Source organism: Hippopotamus amphibius, chromosome 1, assembly GCF_030028045.1.
Source record: "Hippopotamus amphibius kiboko isolate mHipAmp2 chromosome 1, mHipAmp2.hap2, whole genome shotgun sequence".
Lineage (NCBI taxonomy): Eukaryota > Metazoa > Chordata > Mammalia > Artiodactyla > Hippopotamidae > Hippopotamus > Hippopotamus amphibius.
The window spans coordinates 109,336,383-109,346,714 of NC_080186.1; positions in this window are offsets into that span (position 1 = coordinate 109,336,383).

Below are 10,332 nucleotides of genomic sequence, written 5' to 3' on the forward strand. Positions count from 1 at the left end.
CCACTGTACCTTCTCTCAAAGAAAGACAAGTAAATCCCTACTGATGTATAAATGATGTATAAACTGTGCCTAAAATCTCCACCTAGACAGTTTAGGGATAGAAGGGAAACAGTATTTCTTCTAGTTGCTATCATTTCCTTTCAGTGGGGGATGGCCTGGAAAGAAAGAAAAATATCCTGGTCAACTTCCCTTGTAAATAGTTAGCGAGGAATCTCCTGGCAAATGCATTAATGCTGGTTACTATTGGGAGACTATTTACCTATGGAATACTTTCAGTGGGATGTATCTAGTCTGTGTTGAACTCTTTAGGGGATCAAACCTAGAATCCCGGGATTTAAGTGGACTAGTTCCCTGGAGACTGTCACATTGATTAAGTAAGTGTCAGCATAGGAGATGACCCCAAGAGCTCCATTCTGTGTAACTGATGACCTCATACATCACTTAGAGACCACATGTGTTGAGGCTGGGCCGGAGCATGTGCTAATGTGGGAAGAAGGTCCTTGCAGGCAGTGCTGGTGAGCTCAGACGTTCTGTTGCTTTGCTCATCTTTCACAATTAACTTCCTCCTTGAAAATGTGAGTAAAACTCGACACTGGGCAAGATTTACGATTTTTTGTGTTTTTCATGTTATCTCCATTTCAAGTGGATGTGCTCGTATACCATTCACTGACATTTTATATATCACAGTTTTAACTTCGTTAAAAGTCACTGTTGGCCAAAGTCAAACCAGGCTAATCAGTGTACAAATTGATTGGCACATCACGGATTAAACATTCAATGGCCTTTATAACCACGTATTTTGCTAGAGTGTCTTCCAAAATCACTACTGTTCTTCTGCAGGTACCATGAGCAGCTCCAAAATCCCAAGGCCATCTTTGCCTGATACCTTGTGGTCACTGTCATCAACTTCAGTCACTTTACCCTGTACATTGAAGGTCTCTGTATTATTACATGATTTGAGAGACAGAGATGGAATGTATAGTTTATTTAAGTGCAGCAAGAGACTCCTGTTTCTCTGTGGATCAATGGAGTTGAATAGCACTCTTTGTTCCACATAAGCTTTCTCAGAGTTTTTTTCCTCAAGAATTGTTGATTACTCTTTTTTTTCCCCTGATTATTGGTCTGTATCTTAGCCAATAATTTTTAGCTTTGAAAATATCCTTCTCTTTATTTTTTTTAATTTATTTATTTTTTTGGGGGTACACCAAGTTCAACCATCTGTTTTTATACACATATCCCCATATTCCCTCCCTCCCACAACTCCCCCCCACCCTCCCCGTCCCAGTCCTCTAAGGCATCATCCATCCTCCAGTTGAACTCCCTTTGTTATACAGCAACTTCCCACTAGCTATCTGTTTTACAGTTGGTAGTATATGTATGTCTATGCTGCTCTCTCACTTCGTCGCAGCTTCCCCTTCACCCCCCGCCCTGCCCAAACCTCGAGTTCTCCAGTCCATTCTCTGCATCTGCATCCTTGTTCTTGTCTTGTCACTGAGTTCATCAGTCCCATTTTTAGATTCCGTTTATGTGAGTTAGCATACAATATTTGTCTTTCTCTTTCTGACTTACTTCACTCTGTATGACAGACTCTAGGTCTATCCACCTCATAGCATATAGCTCCATCTCATTCCTTTTTATAGCTGAGTAATATTCCATTGTATATATATATATATATATATGCCACGTCTTCTTTATCCATTTATTTGTTGATGGGCATTTAGGTTGCTTCCATGTCCTGGCTATTGTAAATAGTGCTGCGATAAACATTATGGTACATGTTTCTTTTTGGATTATGGTTTTCTTTGGGTATATGGCCAGTAGTGGGATGACTGGATCATATGGTAGTTCTATTTGTAGTTTTTGAAGGAACCTCCAAATTGTTTTCCATAGTGGCTGTACCAACTTACAGTCCCACCAACAGTGCAGGAGAGTTCCCTTTTCTCCACTCCCTCTCCAGCATTTGTTGTTTCCAGATTTTGTGATGATGGCCATTCTGATCGGTGTGAGGTGATACCTCATTGTGGCTTTGACTTGCATTTGTCTGATGATGAGTGATGTTGAGCATCTTTTCATGTGTTTGTTGGCCATCTGTATGTCTTCTTTGGAGAAATGTCTATTTAGGTCTTCCACCCATTTGTGGATTGGCTTATTTGCTTTTTTGGTATGAAGCTGCATGAGCTGCTTGTATATTTTGGAGGTTAATCCTTTGTCCGTTGTTTCATAGGCAATTATTTTTTCCCATTCTGAGGGTTGCCTTTTAGTCTTCTTTATGGTTTCTTTTGCTGTGCAAAAGCTTTTAAGTTTCATGAGGTCCCATTTGTTTATTCTCGATTTTATTTCCATGATTCTAGGAGGTGGGTCCAAAAGGATCTTGCTTTGATGGATGTCATAGAGTGTTCTGCCTATGTTTTCCTCTAGGAGTTTTATAGTGTCTGGCCTTACATGTAGGTCTTTCATCCATTTGGAGTTGATTTTTGATGTATGGTGTTAGGAAGTGTTCTAATTTCCTTCTTTGACATGTTGCTGTCCAATTTTCCCAGCACCACTTATTGAAGAGGCTGTCTTTTTTCCATTGTATATTCGTGCCTCCTTTGTCAAAGATAAGGTGCCCATATGTGTTTGGGCTTACTTCTGAGTTCTCTATTCTATTCCATTGATCTTCCTTTCTATTTTTGTGCCACTACCACATTGTCTCGATCACTATGGCCTTGTAGTATAGTTTGAAGGCAGGAAGCCTGATTCCACCAATTCCATTTTTCCTTCTCAAGATTGCTTTGGCTGTTCAGGGTCTTTTGCGTTTCCATACAAATCGTAAGATTTCTTGCTCCAGTTCTGTGAAAAATGCCATTGGTAATTTGATGGGGATTGCATTGAATCTGTAAATTGCTTTGGGTCATACAGTCATTTTCACTATGTTGATTCTTCCAATCCAGGAACATGGTATGTCCCTCCATCTGTTTGTGTTGTCTTTGATTTTTTTCATCAGTGTCTTAAAGTTTTCTGCATACAGATCTTTTGCCTCCTTAGGCAGGCTTATTCCTAGATATTTTCTTCTTTTTGTTGCAATGGTGAATGGGAGAGTTTCCTTAATTTCTCTTTCTGCTCTTCCGTTGTTAGTGTATAGGAATGCAAGAGATTTCTGTGCATTAATTTTGTATCCTGCTACTTACTAAACTCATCAATTAGTGTTAGCAGTTTTCTGGTAGAGTCTTTAGGGTTTTTTATATATAGTATCATGTCATCTGCAAAGAGTGACAGTTTCACTTCTTCTTTTCCAATTTGGATTCCTTTTATTTCTTTTTCTTCCCTGATTGCTGTGGCTAACAATTCCAAAACTATGTTGAATAATAATGGTGAGAGTGGAAACCCTTGTCTTGTTCCTGTTCTTAGAGGGAATTCTGTCAGGTTTTCCCCATTTAGAACGATGTTGGCTTTGGTTTCTCATATATGGCTTTGATTATGTTTGCTGATTATTCTATTCATGGTAACATTTTTATACAGAACAGATACTGCTTTAGTTGAATCATTCAGAAAATGATTTCCATGAGACAAAAACTAAAAAATAAATCATCACTCCGAAAACTAGCTTTCTGCACTGAGCAAGTTCTGCCTAGGGCTCCAGAGGTTTTGAATAAGCTTGGTGCTTAATTGCTTTAATATATGGTCTATGGGGTTTAGGCTATTTTAATAGCACTTCAAATAAATCATTGCAATGTGACTTTAAGCAAGTCACTTAACTTTGATTAGGTTTCAATTGCTGAAGTTTAGGAAGAATTTGGCCAACTATTGTTTTCCTGCCATAGAATGTACTCTTGAGCTTCCTCACACCCTAAATTCACCCCTCAGTTTGCATGGGGGTTGTGATGCAGGTGGAGCCCCAGTGCAGAAAAACAATCTGCTTGCTCCTTCCTTCTAATCCATAGCCTCTGAGATGTTTTGCAGATACTGAAAACCCCGCCAGGTGGTAGAAGTTAACTACAAGGTGACCAGACAGTAGCCATGACATAAGCTGCCCCATCTTACACAATTCTGAGAACTCGCCTCAAGGGAATGGGAACAAAGCAACTCTGGACCTGAAGATTAACCGTACTTCAAACAATCAAGGTGACACTCATCAGGCCACCGCAGGAACAATTTCAAGTTGACTGTCAGAGCCAACTGTCCTGTTCTGCACAAAACCCCCTCCCTCAACCTATACATTCGTGAAACTGCCTTTAAAAGCTCTTGCCCACTGATTGGCAGTTGGGGAATTGGCTTATGGACAGAAGACTGCGTTCTCCTCGTGTTACTGGCCTCCTGAATAAAGCAACCTTCCCTTTCCTACCAACACTTGTCTTTCCAGTACTGGCTTTTGAGCAGCAAACAGCTGAACCTGAGTTCATTATCAGATGTGGGAGGCTACAGGAGAGTGCAATTATACAACTCAGTATAACACAGATAACAACATCTTCCACGCTTCATGCAGTTTTTCTTTCATTTTTTCTGAGGCCATGGTCTCATGCATAAGTCTAAATACATTTGTACCAAGAAAGTTGATATCAATACAAAACACACAAAATCTGCCATTACATTCGGCAGTGCATGTTCCTAATGGTACTGTAGCCGGGTTTATACCAGCAAGTAGCCAAATTGTGGCTAACTTTGAATGCAGCCCCAAGATAGCCATGTGTTTTGCTTCTCCTTGGCCCCACCTCTAGCTTAAGCACTACATCTGAGCTGGCTCCATTACTGGGGGAAGATGTAGGTCAAATAGTGCATAATGCAAATGGGGGAAAGCATAGCAAAAAGCAGGCATGCTCATAAGTGAGTTAGGATTCCAGAGAGGAGTGTGATCATGCTATTGTGAAGAAAAACATGTCTAGCTCTCTCTCTGAAATATGGCACTGACTAATCAGAGATGCTGGGAGAAACCACTGTACCTTCTCTCAAAGAAAGACAAGTAAATCCCTACTGATGTATAAACTGTGCCTAAAATCTCCACCTAGACAGTTTAGGGATAGAAGGGAAACAGTATTTCTTCTAGTTTGCTATCATTTCCTTTCAGTGGGGGATGGCCTGGAAAGAAAGAAAAATATCCTGGTCAACTTCCCTTGTAAATAGTTAGCGAGGAATCTCCTGGCAAATGCATTAATGCTGGTTACTATTGGGAGACTATTTTACCTATGGAATACTTTCAGTGGGATGTATCTAGTCTGTGTTGAACTCTTTAGGGGATCAAACCTAGAATCCCGGGATTTAAGTGGACTAGTTCCCTGGAGACTGTCACATTGATTAAGTAAGTGTCAGCATAGGAGATGACCCCAAGAGCTCCATTCTGTGTAACTGATGACCTCATACATCACTTAGAGACCACGTGTGTTGAGGCTGGGCCGGAGCATGTGCTAATGTGGGAAGAAGGTCCTTGCAGGCAGTGCTGGTGAGCTCAGACATTCTGTTGCTTTGCTCATCTTTCACAATTAACTTCCTCCTTGAAAATGTGAGTAAAACTCGACACTGGGCAAGATTTACGATTTTTGTGTTTTTCATGTTATCTCCATTTCTAGTGGATGTGCTCGTATACCATTCACTGACATTTTATATATCACAGTTTTAACTCGTTAAAAGTCACTGTTGGCCAAAGTCAAACCAGGCTAATCAGTGTACAAATTGATTGGCACATCACGGATTAAACATTCAATGGCCTTTATAACCACGTATTTTGCTAGAGTGTCTTCCAAAATCACTACTGTTCTTCTGCAGGTACCATGAGCAGCTCCAAAATCCCAAGGCCATCTTTGCCTGATACCTTGTGGTCACTGTCATCAACTTCAGTCACTTTACCCTGTACATTGAAGGTCTCTGTATTATTACATGATTTGAGAGACAGAGATGGAATGTATAGTTTGTTTAAGTGCAGCAAGAGACTCCTGTTTCTCTGTGGATCAATGGAGTTGAATAGCACTCTTTGTTCCACATAAGCTTTCTCAGAGTTTTTTTCCTCAAGAATTGTTGATTACTCTTTTTTTTCCCCCTGATTATTGGTCTGTATCTTTAGCCAATAATTTTTTAGCTTTGAAAATATCCTTCTCTTTATTTTTTTTAAATTTATTTATTTTTTGGGGGGGTACACCAAGTTCAACCATCTGTTTTTATACACATATCCCCATATTCCCTCCCTCCCACAACTCCCCCCCACCCTCCCCGTCCCAGTCCTCTAAGGCATCATCCATCCTCCAGTTGAACTCCCTTTGTTATACAGCAACTTCCCACTAGCTATCTGTTTTACAGTGGTAGTATATGTATGTCTATGCTGCTCTCTCACTTCGTCGCAGCTTCCCCTTCACCCGCGCCCTACCCAAACCTCGAGTTCTCCAGTCCATTCTCTGCATCTGCATCCTTGTTCTTGTCTTGTCACTGAGTTCATCAGTCCCATTTTTAGATTCCGTATATGTGAGTTAGCATACAATATTTGTCTTTCTCTTTCTGACTTACTTCACTCTGTATGACAGACTCTAGGTCTATCCACCTCATAGCATATAGCTCCATCTCATTCCTTTTTATAGCTGAGTAATATTCCATTGTATATATATATATATGCCACGTCTTCTTATCCATTTATTTGTTGATGGGCATTTAGGTTGCTTCCATGTCCTGGCTATTGTAAATAGTGCTGCGATAAACATTATGGTACATGTTTCTTTTTGGATTATGGTTTTCTTTGGGTATATGGCCAGTAGTGGGATGACTGGATCATATGGTAGTTCTATTTGTAGTTTTTGAAGGAACCTCCAAATTGTTTTCCATAGTGGCTGTACCAACTTACAGTCCCACCAACAGTGCAGGAGAGGTCCCTTTTCTCCACTCCCTCTCCAGCATTTGTTGTTTCCAGATTTTGTGATGATGGCCATTCTGATCGGTGTGAGGTGATACCTCATTGTGGCTTTGACTTGCATTTGTCTGATGATGAGTGATGTTGAGCATCTTTTCATGTGTTTGTTGGCCATCTGTATGTCTTCTTTGGAGAAATGTCTATTTAGGTCTTCCACCCATTTGTGGATTGGCTTATTTGCTTTTTTGGTATGAAGCTGCATGAGCTGCTTGTATATTTTGGAGGTTAATCCTTTGTCCGTTGTTTCATAGGCAATTATTTTTTCCCATTCTGAGGGTTGCCTTTTAGTCTTCTTTATGGTTTCTTTTGCTGTGCAAAAGCTTTTAAGTTTCATGAGGTCCCATTTGTTTATTCTCGATTTTATTTCCATGATTCTAGGAGGTGGGTCCAAAGGATCTTGCTTTGATGGATGTCATAGAGTGTTCTGCCTATGTTTTCTCTAGGAGTTTTATAGTGTCTGGCCTTACATGTAGGTCTTTCATCCATTTGGAGTTGATTTTTGTGTATGGTGTTAGGAAGTGTTCTAATTTCCTTCTTTGACATGTTGCTGTCCAATTTTCCCAGCACCACTTATTGAAGAGGCTGTCTTTTTTCCATTGTATATTCGTGCCTCCTTTGTCAAAGATAAGGTGCCCATATGTGTTTGGCTTACTTCTGAGTTCTCTATTCTATTCCATTGATCTTCCTTTCTATTTTGTGCCACTACCACATTGTCTCGATCACTATGGCCTTGTAGTATAGTTTGAAGGCAGGAAGCCTGATTCCACCAATTCCATTTTTCCTTCTCAAGATTGCTTTGGCTGTTCAGGGTCTTTTGCGTTTCCATACAAATCGTAAGATTTCTTGCTCCAGTTCTGTGAAAAATGCCATTGGTAATTTGATGGGGATTGCATTGAATCTGTAAATTGCTTTGGGTCATACAGTCATTTTCACTATGTTGATTCTTCCAATCCAGGAACATGGTATGTCCCTCCATCTGTTTGTGTTGTCTTTGATTTTTTTCATCAGTGTCTTAAAGTTTCTGCATACAGATCTTTTGCCTCCTTAGGCAGGCTTATTCCTAGATATTTTCTTCTTTTTGTTGCAATGGTGAATGGGAGGAGTTTCCTTAATTTCTCTTTCTGCTCTTCCGTTGTTAGTGTATAGGAATGCAAGAGATTTCTGTGCATTAATTTTGTATCCTGCTACTTTACTAAACTCATCAATTAGTGTTAGCAGTTTTCTGGTAGAGTCTTTAGGGTTTTTTATATATAGTATCATGTCATCTGCAAAGAGTGACAGTTTCACTTCTTCTTTTCCAATTTGGATTCCTTTTATTTCTTTTTCTTCCCTGATTGCTGTGGCTAACAATTCCAAAACTATGTTGAATAATAATGGTGAGAGTGGAAACCCTTGTCTTGTTCCTGTTCTTAGAGGGAATTCTGTCAGTTTTTCCCCATTTAGAACGATGTTGGCTTTTGGTTTCTCATATATGGCTTTGATTATGTTTGCTGATTATTCTATTCATGGTAACATTTTTATACAGAACAGATACTGCTTTAGTTGAATCATTCAGAAAATGATTTCCATGAGACAAAAACTAAAAAATAAATCATCACTCCGAAAACTAGCTTTCTGCACTGAGCAAGTTCTGCCTAGGCTCCAGAGGTTTTGAATAAGCTTGGTGCTTAATTGCTTTAATATATGGTCTATGGGGTTTAGGCTATTTAATAGCACTTCAAATAATCATTGCAATGTGACTTTAAGCAAGTCACTTAACTTTGATTAGGTTTCAATTGCTGAAGTTTAGGAAGAATTTGGCCAACTATTGTTTTCCTGCCATAGAATGTACTCTTGAGCTTCTCCTACACCCTAAATTCACCCCTCAGTTTGCATGGGGGTTGTGATGCAGGTGGAGCCCCAGTGCAGAAAAACAATCTGCTTGCTCCTTCCTTCTAATCCATAGCCTCTGAGATGTTTTTGCAGATACTGAAAACCCCGCCAGGTGGTAGAAGTTAACTACAAGGTGACCAGGACAGTAGCCATGACATAAGCTGCCCCATCTTACACAATTCTGAGAACTCGCCTCAAGGGAATGGGAACAAAGCAACTCTGGACCTGAAGATTAACCGTACTTCAAACAATCAACGTGACACTCATCAGGGCACCGCAGGAACAATTTCAAGTTGACTGTCAGAGCCAACTGTCCTGTTCTGCACAAAGCCCCCTCCCTCAACCTATACATTCGTGAAACTGCCCTTTAAAAGCTCTTGCCCACTGATTGGCAGTTGGGAATTGGCTTATGGACAGAAGACTGCGTTCTCCTCGTGTTACTGGCCTCCTGAATAAAGCAACCTTCCCTTCCTACCAACACTTGTCTTTCCAGTACTGGCTTTGAGCAGCAAACAGCTGAACCTGAGTTCATTATCAGATGTGGGGAGGCTACAGGAGAGTGCAATTATACAACTCAGTATAACACAGATAACAACATCTTCCACGCTTCATGCAGTTTTTCTTTCATTTTTTCTGAGGCCATGGTCTCATGCATAAGTCTAAATACATTTGTACCAAGAAAGTTGATATCAATACAAAACACACAAAATCTGCCATTACATTCGGCAGTGCATGTTCCTAATGGTTACTGTAGCCGGTTTATACCAGCAAGTAGCCAAATTGTGGCTAACTTTGAATGCAGCCCAAGATAGCCATGTGTTTGCTTCTCCTTGGCCCACCTCTAGCTTAAGCACTACATCTGAGCTGGCTCCATTACTGGGGGAAGATGTAGGTCAAATAGTGCATAATGCAAATGGGGGAAAGCATAGCAAAAAGCAGGCATGCTCATAAGTGAGTTAGGATTCCAGAGAGGAGTGTGATCATGCTATTGTGAAGAAAAACATGTCTAGCTCTCTCTCTGAAATATGGCACTGACTAATCAGAGATGCTGGGAGAAACCACTGTACCTTCTCTCAAAGAAAGACAAGTAAATCCCTACTGATGTATAAAACTGTGCCTAAAATCTCCACCTAGACAGTTTAGGGATAGAAGGGAAACAGTATTTCTTCTAGTTGCTATCATTTCCTTTCAGTGGGGGATGGCCTGGAAAGAAAGAAAAATATCCTGGTCAACTTCCCTTGTAAATAGTTAGCGAGGAATCTCCTGGCAAATGCATTAATGCTGGTTACTATTGGGAGACTATTTACCTATGGAATACTTTCAGTGGGATGTATCTAGTCTGTGTTGAACTCTTTAGGGGATCAAACCTAGAATCCCGGGATTTAAGTGGACTAGTTCCCTGGAGACTGTCACATTGATTAAGTAAGTGTCAGCATAGAGATGACCCAAGAGCTCCATTCTGTGTAACTGATGACCTCATACATCACTTAGAGACCACGTGTGTTGAGGCTGGGCCGGAGCATGTGCTAATGTGGGAAGAAGGTCCTTGCAGGCAGTGCTGGTGAGCTCAGACGTTCTGTTGCTTTGCTCAA